At 44.3% G+C, this 14787-nt stretch overlaps 1 long non-coding RNA gene across 1 annotated transcript; it reads left to right on the top strand.

Moving 5' to 3' along the window:
- Positions 1–901: 901 nt before the first annotated feature.
- LOC136661148 (uncharacterized) lies at positions 902–10872 on the top strand. Its single transcript, XR_010794920.1, has 3 exons — positions 902–1342; positions 9394–9497; positions 10152–10872. It is a non-coding gene; the product is annotated as an uncharacterized lncRNA (long non-coding RNA).
- Positions 10873–14787: the final 3915 nt, after the last annotated feature.

Below are 14787 nucleotides of genomic sequence, written 5' to 3'. Positions count from 1 at the left end.
TGTTTGATGAGTGAACTTTTTTCGTCCTCAAATTGTAAATTAATTTGTGATAAATCTGTGGCTGCCTATCTGTTTGGCATTGTTTTCTAGATGATGCTTATTGGCTCTTTCTTCAAAGATTAAGGGAACTGAAAAGCAGCAGCATAGTATATTAATTTTATCTTGATTGTCTATTTTAACAGAGAGAAAAAAGAAGCAGGTAGCATGTTTGATTTTTTGAAACCTTGTTTATTTTTGGGGGGAGGAGGAAATAATGTTCGGGGCTGTCCGGGACAAAGTTGGTGATGTTAAGAACATTATTTAAGTTATAATTACATTATTTAAGTTAAGAACATTATTTGTTAACATTATTATTATTTAACAACATTATTTAAGTTACACACACTTGCGTAGAAGAAAGAATTTTAGTTGCCTTGATAAAGGTGCAAATAAAAATTATAGCTGATGTGATAAATAGGAGTTTAGTGTCTCTAGAAATGTTGAAGGAAACAGAAAAAGAGAGTTAAAAATCTGAAGATGTTATTCATAGTAAACACTTGATTCTGCACTTGAAGATTTGTAACTGTTCCAAAGAATTTTAAAAATATTTTTCTTATGCCAAAATGATTACGAGGCTCTGTGTGTGTGTGTGTGTGTGTGTGTGTGTGTGTGTGTGTGTGTGTGTGTGAGTGTGACATACTGAGAATTTTTAAAGTGTGGTTGGTTGGCTGTTTGGTGTGAGCTGAGATAAGGGGAGTTAAAAGTGCTGCCTTGAAAATAACACTGTCTGGGGCACAAAGTTTTCTGTTGGCAACAAAAGAGTTAACAATGGAATTGGATCTGTGCACTATGGGAGTTGTAGGCGGAAGGATGCTGGGAGCTGTCGCAAAAATGCTCTCCAGCATCTTCCTGTAATGGCCGTTTGCAAGGACATAAGGATGCCTTTTCTCCAGCAAAAGCTCTGTTTTCCTCCACCTGGGAATGCAGCAAGCAGCCAAAAAGGGGCTGCACAAAGTTATTTGTGTCTGGGAAAATGATGCCGTTGATTAAGTGGCCAAGGATTGTCTGAAGGAGGAGAAAATTGGCTTTCAGTCTCTTTTGATTGTGGTCTCCAGTTTTGTTGCACATGCCATGACTCAGCATATTGCTTGCTTGGCTGGGTGGCTGTCCTGCTGTCTCCAGTTTTGTTTCCAGTGTCATGACTCAGCATGTTGGTTGCTTGGCTGTTCTACTGCTGTTTCCATTTTTTGCTGACTCCTGGCTCCCTGTCTTATTTTTATTACCTTCCGGGGGTGGGGAAAAGCCTCCTGCATTGCTGTAACAGAAGTTCTCACTTATTTATAGCTTGCTTAAAAATGTGCAGGTCAGTTGTGTGTTTTCCTGTTTTTCTTTCCCTGCTGACATGCTAGGATTGTGATACACCACCTAATTGGCTTCCTGGCCAGGTGGGATTCTTTTGCTTTGTGTTCTGTACCTATTGCCAAAAGTGATGGTATGCTTGTGATTTTCTTAACTACACGTTCCTTTTTTCTCTTTACTATTTACCTGTCATAGTAAAAAAGATATTTATAGTGGTTGATTTTGTGGCATTTCTACCGAAAACCTTTCTATGTCACCTGAGTGAGTTACTAAGTAATTGCATAGTAACAATTGTTACTAGTTACTAATTGTTACTACTAAGCAATTTTGTGTGTGTGTGTGTTTAGTGAGAGAGAGAAAATCTGGTCAGAATATTTCTATACCACAAAAACTGTTCCGATATTACATCTGTAGGGGAAGTGTGGCTAACAGAGATAAGAAAAATATACTGAAAACTAGGCCTAAGAAACCACTTTAGAAGATTACAGCATTTTAATGAGGATAGGTATTGCTAGGAAAATTGACAATATTGTGGTTGGGCAGAATAATTATCAGGAATGCTAATTAGCAGTCTGCTTGGTGTGAACAGTAACTTGTTCGACTTAAGGCTGTTCAAATTTAGTGTTAATTACAGGTAGCCAAATGTGGAATTTTGCATATTAAGAGGATACTTCACCTAAAGGGTTAAAAATATATTGACATATGAGGTGTCATTAAAAAAGTCTAACTATAAATATGCATTCCTCTCCTCACCTTGTTTCACCAGAGTTATGTACAGCCCTCTCAAGCACATGTTTAGGTTTCTCCCCATTCTTGTACATTTTGCAGTTCATGACATTCCCTCATTGATCTTTAAGAAGACAAGAATCTGTAATTTAGAATAAAAAAATAGGTTTAATACAAATCAAGCAGGTGATTAGATCTCCCATTCATCAAGTTTCTTTGTGAAAAATAAAGTTTGACAGCCATATGCTAAATACATGAATGTGAATCTGCTCCATCTATTTCAGAACTGACTGCTAGCAGCTCTCTGAGGTTTCGTTTAGGGGTCTTTTCCTCACCTTACCTGGGGATGCCAGGGATTGAACCTACAGCAGATGCTCCATTTAATATATCTGTAGGCCACCTCCCCTCCCCAACACTGAAGAACACCCCCTCCCAGATGTGCCATACAACGGGGCCTGCTTGCAGACGATTTAACAGCCCAATCCTAAAGGTGATGGCGCTGCCGGTTGCAGTGGCGCCAAAGTGCCTACCACTGCATCCCCTTCCCCCACCCCCTTCTCCGGGGGAAGGCCCCAAACCATGCAATGGGGGCTTCCCAAGTCTGCACCAGCTATTTTGCTTGTGCAAAGTTGAGAGACTCTGTGAAATCCCAACACTGAGTTCAGCCCCCTCCCACTCCAGTTCCTCCCCACTCTGCTCCCCCCCCCCACTGCGGAATGCTTCCCCTCACCCCCAAAGCCTTTACTGCTGCTCGAGCTCTTATCTAACTCCAGGCAGTGTCCGACCAGCACTAGTCCGGTGCTGACTTGGTTCAGGGTGTTGCGGGAGTGCCTTATGGCACTTTTGCAACACTCAGCGCTGGCCCAGCTCAGGATTGGTTTGTAAATCCTTGTTCCAATTGAATCTCCAATAAATCTTTTCCTTTGATTTGAATAAACCTAATCTGCTTAGTGCTTTAAACTACAGAGCAATTGGCCTCCCATCTCTCACTTTGCTAAGTCTTGCATGCTACCTAGAGAGTGCATGATTGCACATGTGATTGTATTGGGATGTGTAAGGGGAGAAGTGAAGCAACGACGTCAGTCAAAACTCTTTCTATCCTTCTGCCTCCTCAACCAACTCTGCGTGAGGGCTGTCGGTTGCCAGATGGACCTCCAGCTAGGTGAAGGGGTGAAAACATGTCACTGACCCTGCATTTTTGGTGGGCATTGGAACCTACTCCATGTGTACAGTCAGGGTATGACTTATATTTGGTTTTGACATGATCTGAGGATGGGGAGCTGTCAACCAGTTGGACAAAGGCAGTTCATGTTGTGGATTTCACCAGGACATCTAATGTAGATTCAACACCACATCTATGCCGCAAACATGATCCCTACTGTCCAAAACAGTTTGAGCATCACCTTCCTGGTTGGATGAGCCATCTACTAACTAGCCATCTTATCATAATTATGCTTCCATTTAATGGCCGATTATAGCCATTATTGGCCCTAGCAGCCCATTATTGGTCCTGGAAATTCCACTACCTCTCCCGAATTCAATGACAGGTGGATATACAGTTGAGTATTATCAATATACTGATGAGACTTCACCACAAATCCCATTAACATTTCCTGCTGTTCTTGTTAAGCAGCATGGGTTACAATGTAAAACCATGTAGTGCACCTTGGTAAATGCCATGTTACAGAGCAAAGAAAAAGTGCACATCTCCTACAATTGAGTCTTCTGTCTACAGCAGGGGTCTCTAAACTTTTCTGCCGAAGGGCCACATCAAATATCTGGCATAGTGTCAAGGGCCAGAAAAAAAAAATTAAATATAAAATTTAAATACATTAGTGATGGAACTTGAATGAATGAATGTTCAGGATTTCTCCAAGCACCAACACAGCCCAAGAAATAAAGCACACACTTAAATGGGCCCCCATTCCCTCACCTCACAAGTATAAATCTGGTTGTGTTTAGTCAACTGGGGCAGAGGCTCTCAGGGGATCAGAGGCTGGCTGCGGGCTGGATAGAGGGCCACATAGAGGCTGGCTGTGGGCGGGATAGAGGCTCTCCGTGGGCTGGTCCCTGGGCTGGGGTTTGGAGACCCCTGATCTACAGGATAAGAATAGAACCATTGAAACATGGTGTTTATGATAACCATGATCCTCCATGAGTGGGGATATGGAAAGCCTGCAGTACACCTGTCCCATCAAATCCCCTTTCAATTTGGAGAAACCATATGCTCCCTGTAGGCTAAATAGCTTCCCATATCCAAAAGATGGTCAACCCTATTTATGTGCAGAGCACTGCTGAATCCCTGCATCCACCCCCCATGCATCCACCCCCCCCCATGCAAAGGCAATCAGCAGGTAGCTCATCTGCAGAGATTGCAGAGTTCTTCCTTTCAGTAGTCCTTAGTCAGCAGTTCTCTCCCACCACAGCAGTGATTCAGTTCTCAGCAGCTCCTGGGCAAGCTCCTGGGCAACCACCCACTAGTCTCCAGCAATCTCCTCTAGTCTTTAACAGTCTCAGTTCCTTTGTGTGTGTGTGCACGCACGCATGCACGCACGCGCGCACGCACGCGCACGCGCACACACACACACACACACACACCTTTCTCTCCTTGCTTCTTTCTCTTTCTCCCCCCTTCTGCTCCCACACTCTCCCTGTTTTTCAAACACCACTTTTATTTCCAAGGTCTTCATTACCTCTGCTTAGTTGCACTTAGTGAACCACACCCATTGCAATTCAAAGCTCTGGTATTAACCATACCTCCCACACCTGTCAGAAACAAGGGACCATAACACCACACTATCTCCTTGAGGGATTCTTCTGCCTTTCCACTACAACACCCAGGGGAATTGGTGGGGTTGCTTTCATCCTGTCCTCTTGCTGGCAAAGGTTATCTGAACACTTTCAGTTCCAAATCCAGCTTGAAAACAAGACTGAAATTAATCTGTTCTAGCATGAAGTATAAACAGGCCTTTCATGAGTGGAATTCCTTCCAGTGGCAGACCTGGGGTGGGGCAAACGGGGCCAATGCCCTGGGCTTTGTGCCTCTCATGACTCCAGGACTGCTCAGGAAGTCTTCTGAAGCTCCCGATGCAGAAACAGTACTTCCGTTTTTCCACGGAGAAAAACTTCCAATTCAAGACCATGAGGAAGGGCGCAATCCTAACCTGTGCTGGAATATGCAAACCAGGAGGCTTGTGCTGTTTCCAGCGCAGGATAGGGGCCAAGAGCGGCTTAACCAGAGGCAAGAAGAAACATTTCCCCTTACCTCTGAGAAAGGCTCCCCTATGGGCCTCCTCAAACTTGAAGCCGCTCCGTTCTCCCCGGGAATGGGAGTTGGGATCTGACATAACTGCCAGATCCCAGTCCCGCCTCCCGTTCCCTGCCCACCCACCCTCGGGACTGCCCATCGCCCACCCTTCTCCCACCCAGGAATGCCTCCCTCCCACCTCCTTCCCACCTCCCCCCTCCTACCTTTGCTCCTTGCATAGGCCCAGCTCCGTCATGCTGGTTAAGTATGGGAGGGTAGCATCACAGGCCTTTGCTCCGGGAGTGGCGAGGGGTACGTCCATTACTGATTCCTTCTGTGTATGGAAGAGGCCTTCCACAGAAAGTCACCTCTGAATCTAATCTACTACATATTTACTTTTTTTCTATTGAAAACGAAGAGTATTTAATCTTAAATCCCCCTCCATGTCATATATTAAGAAAATAGCAGCCATGTGCTTTTATCCCTGCAATTTTCCCTCTAATGGGCAAGCATCACGCTTAAGAACTGAGTGGTTCGCTCATATTTTGGGGAATACAGGACACAATGTGTGCGTATTTGTTGTTTTCTGTAATGTGAGAAACTACCATGAGCTACAGTTATTTTTAGCAAACTTCGCTGAAACAAGAAGTGTCTGCTAAATTGCTCCAACAAGGCATTCTGAGTCACAAGGAGACTGCACACAGCCTCCCTGCAACTCAGAAGACCTCCTAGATGCAGCCTCTGGTCAAATCTGGAAGGTCCTCTCTAGGTCAAACTGCTAAGGGATTGGAACCTGCAGTGGATCAAATCCGCAGATACCTAACCCGTGGGCAGTGAGGATCAGGGTAATGTATAGACGGAAATGGTTCGTGAAATGTCCAGTATGTGCAGAGCTCTTTCCCCCTTTGAAGCCAGGCTTTGAAAAAGAAAGGCAATGATTAACCTGGTTGTCATATTGTAGGATGTCCTGCATATATATGTCCCCTGGTTGCCAGCTATTGGCTGCCACAAAGAGACCCAAATATTTTTGCTTCTCCAAATAGGTCTTGCATGTCAAGGTTTGTCTAGACAGGGCTGTTCTTTGGTTACTCACTGGTGCTAAGGTTGGAGCTTCCATGCTGTCGGTTTCAGTGTTTCCAAGTAGTGCTGAAATATTGGATGTCAAGTTCTGAGACAGGAAGTTTGGGGAGAAGGGGAGATGAAGGTACTGGCCCTTGCCATCCTGATCTGCATAGAACAGGCCCCTTTCCCAAAGGATTAGAAATGCACCCCAGTGGAGCAGTTTAACTTTTGTGGACCTGATTGCCACAATATAACCTCAGAGCCCAGTCCTATTCAACTTCCCAGCACTGATGCAGCCTTGTTAAGAGGGTATGTGATGCATCTGGTATTGGGGGGGGGGCAGTCACAGGAGTCTCTTCAAGGTAAGGGAATGTTTGTTCCCATACCTCAGGGCTGCATTGGCGCTGGAAAGGTGGATGGGATTGGGCTTTCAGTGATTAGTTGTAAAGTGGAACATTTTAATGCTGAGGCTTCATTTGTAGGTAATTAAGCCATTTCTGCCCGACGTTGCATATACGCAACAGGGATCAAATGCGTACACCTGTGGGCTGGGCAGAAATGTGTTAACTTGTCTCCTGCTTTGCTTAGGATGTCTGACAAGTTGTTAGATACCACAGCTAGATGGAGTGCTATGATGTCCTTCACAGCAGTCCCTATCACATATTCCAAGGTGCAAAGGCTTTCAATGTTTTGCCATTCTGTTTATGTAGTACATGGTTTTAGTTTTGCCCATTCAAATCTGTACTACCTTGCCTGTTAAAGATGATAGGAAGGATTTTAGTGCTTTGAAGATTGCCAACAGCTCTAGAAAGTTGATGTGCTGAAACAAGCTCCATTGACTTTAAGGGAGCCACAGTAATCTCCCCATTCCCACATTGATGCATCAGTGGTTATTGTTCTGGATGGAGTATCAGGATGGAAGGGCACACCTTCTAAGTTGAAAGAGTCCACTTCCATAGGAATTGTAGGACCTGGTTTGGAATGGATGGGTTTTTGCCTTGAGAATGCATGTGAATCCTGAATATCCACAGGAGCAATTTCTTTAAAGGTCTCTCCTGGCCTCATAAAGGCCAATGAAACAACTGCTATATAGCTGGATATGTGAAAGTATGATGCACGGGTGTGTGGATGACATTTCCCATTGAGACACACAATGTGACCCCTTGATGCCAGGAGATAGGTGCAACAAAGAATCCAGTAAGACTCTTACAAAGTGGATCCACTGAGTAGGGTCTAGCTGAGATTTCTTGTGGTTGATACATATGCTGAGGTGCTAGTACAACCAGAGTAGTCCGGGTGTTTTATAGTGTCAGAAACCATGCAACATCTCCTAAATGCCAGTCATCCAGGTAAGTGAAAATCACTTGACACCAAAAGAAACAGAAATACTACAACCATCCACTTTGTGAAGATCTTCAGTGCTGTGGAGATGCCAAAGGGGAGCATTTAATATGTAATGTGCTCAGTGCTGACCTCCAATCATAGATACTGCTGATGTTGTGGGAAATTGTGATGTAAATGTAGGCATCTTTGAGCTCTATGGTTGTGAACCAGGCCCCTTCCATCATGATATTCAGAAAGTGACAACATATGCAATTTGTTGGTATAAAAGGTGTTGACATCTCTTAATTCTTCATCTTTCTTCAGTATTGTAAAGGAGCTCAAGTAAAAGCCTCAATGATGTTGGCTATAAAGCACTGGCTTGATGCCAACTTTCAAAAGAACTGCATCTATTTCTTATATTTGATATTGAGATGGCTGAGGGCCCAATCCTATCCAACTTTCCAGCACTGGTGCAGCTGCAATGCAGCCCCAAGGTAAGGGAACAAATGTTCCCATACCTTGAGGAGGCCACAGTGACTACTCCTTTGCCACAGGATGCAGTGCATGCCCTATTGGCACAGCTGCACCAGCGCTGGAAAATTGGATAGGATTGGGTCCTGAGTAACACAAAGCATACCAAATAGTAGGAGATTTGTCGACTCTGTGGTATAACCAATTTTGATACTAATGATAGCCCACTGATCTGAAGTGACGGAATTTCAAACACGTATAAAAGATTTTAGAAATTTCCCAAAGTGAAGGGAGGAAATGCCAATGTTGATGGCATTCTGGGATGTTATAGGTGTACCAATGCCAAAATTGTGGGCATCAGTGGATGGTGTCTGTGTCACAGTGTCAATGTTGTGAACATACGGTGCTGATATTTTGGGCATCAAATGAAAAGTTGTCACTATTATGGATGTTTTGAGAAGGTTGTAGGGAGGTAGCGTCAAAGGCTTTGTTTGCTAGCCCCTACCCCTTTCTGGGTCTGTCTTCTCCTGGAGGAGTGACTGTTTGTGGGTCCTTTCCATGAAATGGCAATATGCCATTGTTGTAGTGGAAATGCAGAAGATTTCCCCCAAGGTGATAGTGTGTGGTGTCAGCAGTGGTCCCTTGTGTTGACAGGTCTGGGAAGTATAGACTAAAAACCAGAACTTTTGCTTGCAATGAGGGTGGTTTACAGCTGTAACTTAGTAGGGATAATAAGGACTTCAGAGATAAAAGTGAAAGAATCATTGCCAGAGGATGTGGGGGAGGGGAGAGGGAGGGTGGGGGCACAAGGCAAGGTAGGGCGGGGCTACCACACCACACCGCATCACAGCACAGGCACCAGAGATTGATGCAGACTGTTATGTGGCTGCCAACTCACAAGACAGCAGAGAACCAAGACGTCGCTGCTAAGGCCGGAGAATTTGTTAACTGGAGCAGAGTTGGGGAAGGAGGGTCGCTTGTAGCTTGAACAGGTGAGCTACCTGCCAATCACCTTCACAGAGGTGGTGGGGTTCACCAGGGCTTTGCACGTAACTAAAGCTGGCTATATGGATAAGGAAAGCAAATTAACTTAAAGTGGGTATAAGATTTCTAAGTTTGGAAAGGGAAATCAATATGTATGCCCCGTCAGCAGTATGCCCTGTCAGGATATGATTTATGTTGATGGAACCTAGGATATTGACTCTGTCCTGATTTTGGTTTTACAGATAAAGATGACATAAGTTTGAAAGTTTTCACCGTTGCCTTGGTCTTCTTTAGATCCTCCAGAGACTTGTCTATGGTGGCCCGGAAGAGCCCACATAAAACAAAAGTAAGTCTTTGATAAAAGATTCTGTGTCAGGCAGAAAAATTGCTAAACTTGACCACATGTCTTCTCAGTGCTACAGAGCCTGCCATGGTTTTTGATGAGCACTGTACTAGCTGCTTAACAGAATTTATCTTTTGCTTGGCCGTTTGGTGGCTTCGCACTGGAAAGCATTTATTTAAAATCATCTTCGGAGCACTTGTTCTAGAATGCCTTTCCCCACAGCACGAACAGATACCTCACCATACAGGACATGAATTTGGCTGTTCTCATGTTCATGACAGGAGTGGTATAAAAGATCCTTGTCATATTGTCCAACTTCCTTCCCTTGGAGTATGTGGAAACCAAATGTGTTTTCTTTTTGTTCGCTGAGGTGTATTTCACTATATAAGAGTTTGGTTTTGGGTAGTTGAATAAGAAAGACTATCCCTCTCTCTAAATCCTGTCCGTGTCCAATTTCTACAATGCTGATGTCACTGATTTCTCCCATTTTTATTCTTTCGCTGCTTTCAAGGGGACAGGTAGCATTGATAAAGTAACCAAAGTTTAGGTGTGCATCTGCACAAAATTATATACTAGTTCAGCAATGTGTTCCACCTTGCTTTAGTATTTCATGACAGGAGTGGGTGCCATTCTGATGTTCTTATTATACAATTGTAGGTCTTCTGTGCAAGAAACCAATTACCAATTTCCACCTGATGGTGCAGGGAAGGTTCAGCAGGTATGATGTAGATGGACATCTCCAACAAATGGTTTTCCCTCCAATCAAGGGAACTGCTTGCTGATACCAACATGATGACGTTGACAAGATCATTGATATTGAACAAACAGCTGATGATTTTTTTTGATGTAACAGTTGTATGTGATGGAACTGTAAGAGGTGCCACTGATGGGATGCAGATACGTGTTGGTGTTGAGATGGAACTCGTATGTGGCTCAGTCACAGTTGTTCACCACAAGTAGCGCAGATATTGTAGCTGATGGTTGTTCCCTTGGCCTCCTAGAGTGGTAGGTGAGGATGACTGGAGGTTCAGCAACAGGGGTGATCTCTGTCCTATATAATCTGGAGTGGTCCACTGTGAGAGTGTGCAGTAATTGTATGGCTATGGCAAGTGGATCTTGGACTCCTAGATAGCCATTAGCATGACAGTATGTATGCTAGATGATAATACATAGGATTCCAATTTTGAAATTTTCAGCCCAATCCTATTTGGGCCTGGAACAAGAATTCAATCATGTAAGGCCCTTTATGGCTGTCGCAAAATGCAGCATGTCATTTGGTGTGGCCTGGCCACCGCCATAAATGCTGAGTGGCTGCAGCAGCGCACCAGCAAATTGGGGATACCCTTCAGTACAGGTAAGTCAGAGCAAGGGGTAGAAGGGGGCAGGGAAGGGTAGAATGGGGTGGCATTAGGGGCGGAGAGGAGGGAGGATCAGGATTGGAATGGGAGCAACAGCACATACTGGTATCTTACCCCTTTCCTGTCCTTGATCCCCCAACCTGGGTCCATGTGAACTTGCACCAGTGATATAGCTGGTGCAGGTCCAAGTAGACCCAGTGGTTGCAGGCTGACAGTGGGGCAAGGGAATAAATGTTCCCTTACCCTGAAGAGGCCTCCAAAGCCTGAAACTCCCCCTGCAGGATTTAGCACATAACACTTTAACACAGTCTCATCACTGTGTGAGGAGTTAAGTAGAATTGGGCTGCCTGTGTGTTCTTTGCTTTGATAATTAAAATCTGTGGGCTGACAGAAAGGATGTTTAATGTTACCACAGTTTCCCTCTCTGATATTGCTCAAACAAGAATGTCTGATCCAAGGGATGAGTCCAACACTGGAATATGAGCCAATCCCTGTTCCTCAATATGTCAGGTGTCTGACCCCAAAGGTCCCCCCTAACATTGGCAGTTGTCCCACCAAAGTGGGTTATGTCAATGTTCAAGCCCCAGAGGACTTTATTTTTGGCTTAGCCACTAGCTGATGTTTTACAGGTTTTTTTTTGGGGGGGGGGGGGATCCCCAGTATTGACAGCTGCCAAGTGTGGGAATTATAGCATTTTCCATGCCTCTTGTGGCCACTGCCTCAGTCTAGATCAGGTGTGGGCAAACCCCAGCCTGCAGGCCATTTGCAGCCCTAGGGGACCCCCAACCTGGCCCACAGGGCTCCTCCAGTCTCCCCCCAGACTGTTTGAGCCCAGGCCGATCGTGACCACCAGACTTGAGCTGCAGGCTGAGTTACAGCAAAGGTCTTTTATACTCTCCACGTGTTTTCTGCTTTTTCCTGGGCATTATTTAAACCCCTCCCCCCAATTGCCTCTGAACAATTGTTATGTTTCCAGGTGTTTCTGCCTTGGTCTGGCTTGGTCTGTATGTTTTCACTGTGCAAGAGGTGTGTGGCAAACAGTTCATAGCTCTCATGTGGTTCTACATGCCTGTATTACAGTTCCCATGTGTATTATAAATCAGTTCAATAAAATTCATTCATTCATGTAAGTTCCATATCTAATGTATTGCACAGGATGTATTGTAATGTATTGCACATTACAATATTTTATTGTATTGTAATGTAATGTATTGTAATGTAATGCACAGGACAGATGGTGCATAAACCCTCTCAGAAGAGCTATCTAGAGCAGGGGTGAGCAACCATTTTGGCAGGAAGGGCACATCATCTTTCTGACTCTGTGTTGGGGGCTGGGGAAAAAAGAATTAATGTACATTTCAACTTTGAATAAATGTAAATTTATTCTTTTTTCCCCAGCCCCCAACACAGAGTCAGAAAGATGATGTGCCCTTCCTGCCAAAATGGTTGCTCACCCCTGCTCTAGATAGCTCTTCTGAGAGGGTTTATGCACCATCTGTCCTGTCTGCTTCAAGGAAGGTGGTGGTGGTGATGGTGAAGTAAGCACGATGGCGGGTAGTGCCATTGTAGCTGTTGTGGGAAGACTGTCTCCCAAAGTGTGGAATTCATTCTCAGTTCTTCCTTATCTGCTTAGAGAACTTTTTACAATGGATGCAAGCAGCCACAACACGTATCTTCCCTGGGCAGAAAAGACATATGTCGTGCCTTTCAGTGGAGAAGAGTTTTGCTCCACAGCCACTATACTTTGGCAGGAGGTCTGGTCTAGAGGGTAGAGCCTCCATTTGCCTGAAGATAACATCCGAAGGTTGCCAGTTCGAGGCCACCGGCACCGTGAATGGTGAGACCTTGAAGCAGCTGACAAGCCTAGCCGAGTTATTCCACCTGCTCTTTGGCCGCCCTTCAAGTGAGATATGAAGGAGCTGCTTGTCAGCCTGCGTGGGAGGAAACTGGAGGCCAGAATATGATACCAGATCATAAAAGATCCATCTGAAATGTTGTGGTTCTTGAAAGACAGAACCTTCTTCAATTGTAAAAATCCCTACAGGGATTTAGAACAGCCTGCCTATGTAAACCGCCTTGAATTAAAGTCTGAGGAGAAATCTGACGACCAAGAAAGGCGGTATATAAATACCTGTATTATTATTATTGTTATTATTACTTTATAAAAGTGACTCAATCATATGACAGGACATGGTTAACTAACCTACTAATTAAGAATGTATTTTTTTATTTATAAAAGAACTACTGACAATATTGTTTGCAATAAACGTTGAAACTGAGGTAAAAGTCTGTTTTTTACCAGCATGTGAGGCACATAGTGATGCACAGGGTTTTCCCTGCAGTACTGCAGAGATAGTTCTGGAAGCTTCCAAGGTCAGAGGCACCTGCATAGAGAACATGAAGAACAAACAAAACTTACATTTAGCACCTAGGGCTGTGCTATCCACCTAACTGACCACTGTGTGTAGTCAGATAAGGGCCCAATCCTATCCCGCTTTCCAGCACCAGTGCAACTGCAATGCAGCCCCAAGATAAGGGAAGAAATGTTCCCATAAGTTGAGGAGGCCACTGTGACTGCCTCCCCACCACAGGAAGCAGTGCATGCCCCTTTGGCACTGGAAAATTGGATAGGATTGGGCCCTAAGACAGCAGCAATCTCACGGTCATTCTTTTTTAATGAAATCATTACATTTATGACTCCCCTCCCTTTCAAAGGAATGGTGCCAGTAAAGCTGATCATGTTTGTTGGGTGCACGCACTCAAATAAAAAATGGGGGCTAATCTCTTTTTGTTTAGTAAAAAGAAAAGAAAACTTATCAATCCAGTTCAATCACAGATCCCTCATGTAATATGAAGTTTAGCTTAACACCTCTCATTCTTAATACATCTTTTCAATATTTGAAGGATCCTGCATTTTTGAAACCATTTATTGGAAAAGGCGGCAATATGGCCTCTACAAACTTCATGATGAAAAACATGTCAACTATTAAGCAAAGGGATAATATACGACTGGGTAAGAATTCAAAACCAGGTCTCTCATCTAAATTCAATATTCCTATCCACCATAAAAGACTTAGGGCCCAATCCTATCCAATTTTCCAGTGCCGGTGCTGCTGTGCCAATGGGGCACGCACTGCATCTTGGCATGGGGCAGCAGTCACAGAGGTCCCCTTAAGGTATGGAAACATTTGTTCCCTTATCTTGGGGCTGTATTGCGGCTACACCGGTGTTGGAAAATTGGATAGGATTGGGCCCGTAAAATCCTATTAGTTTGTGTAGTGTGTATTATTAATAGTCACTTGTTATAGGGGATCCAAATACTTTTCCTCCAGGTGAAAATGTGAGACAAATCATATTTTTCTTGAAATCCCATTTCAATATTCTGTAGCTGGGCAAATGCAATTGAATACATTGCTGTGAGAACACCTGGTGAAATTGTGACTGCTGTGTGGAATATATTTGAATTAAACATTGCAGGCACCTATTGGATAGTGCCTGTGCCATATAGTGCTTTTTTATGATTTATAGTCTGCTTTTCCAGAAAAATGATAAAAAAGCAAGGCTAATAAGTATAAGACTTCCTGTAGCTGCATGTATCCCAGCAGCCCTTGCCAGCCAAAACAGGTGGGAGTTTCCCCCCACCCCCTGAAGGCAGTAAATGTCCTGCTCTTACAAGCGTCAGCAGGAGTTGCATGATGTTTGTTTTCTGTGCCAGCATGGGAACAAGCTGCCCTCTGCTCGCTGGGGTTCTGAGCAAGTAGTGTAGGCACCCCATCCCCCCCTTTACACTCACACAGAGACAAGCAGACAAAGGGCCCATCCTATCCAATTTTCCAGTGCCAGTGGGACATGCACAGCATCTTGTGATGGGGCAGCAATCACAGAGGCCTTCTAAAGATATGGGAACATTTGTTCCCTTACCTTGGGGCTGCATT

The sequence above is a fragment of the Tiliqua scincoides genome, chromosome 1 (assembly GCF_035046505.1).
Source record: "Tiliqua scincoides isolate rTilSci1 chromosome 1, rTilSci1.hap2, whole genome shotgun sequence".
NCBI lineage: Eukaryota > Metazoa > Chordata > Lepidosauria > Squamata > Scincidae > Tiliqua > Tiliqua scincoides.
The sequence above is the reverse complement of the archived record's forward strand: the minus strand, read 5'-3'. Positions and strand labels throughout refer to the sequence as shown.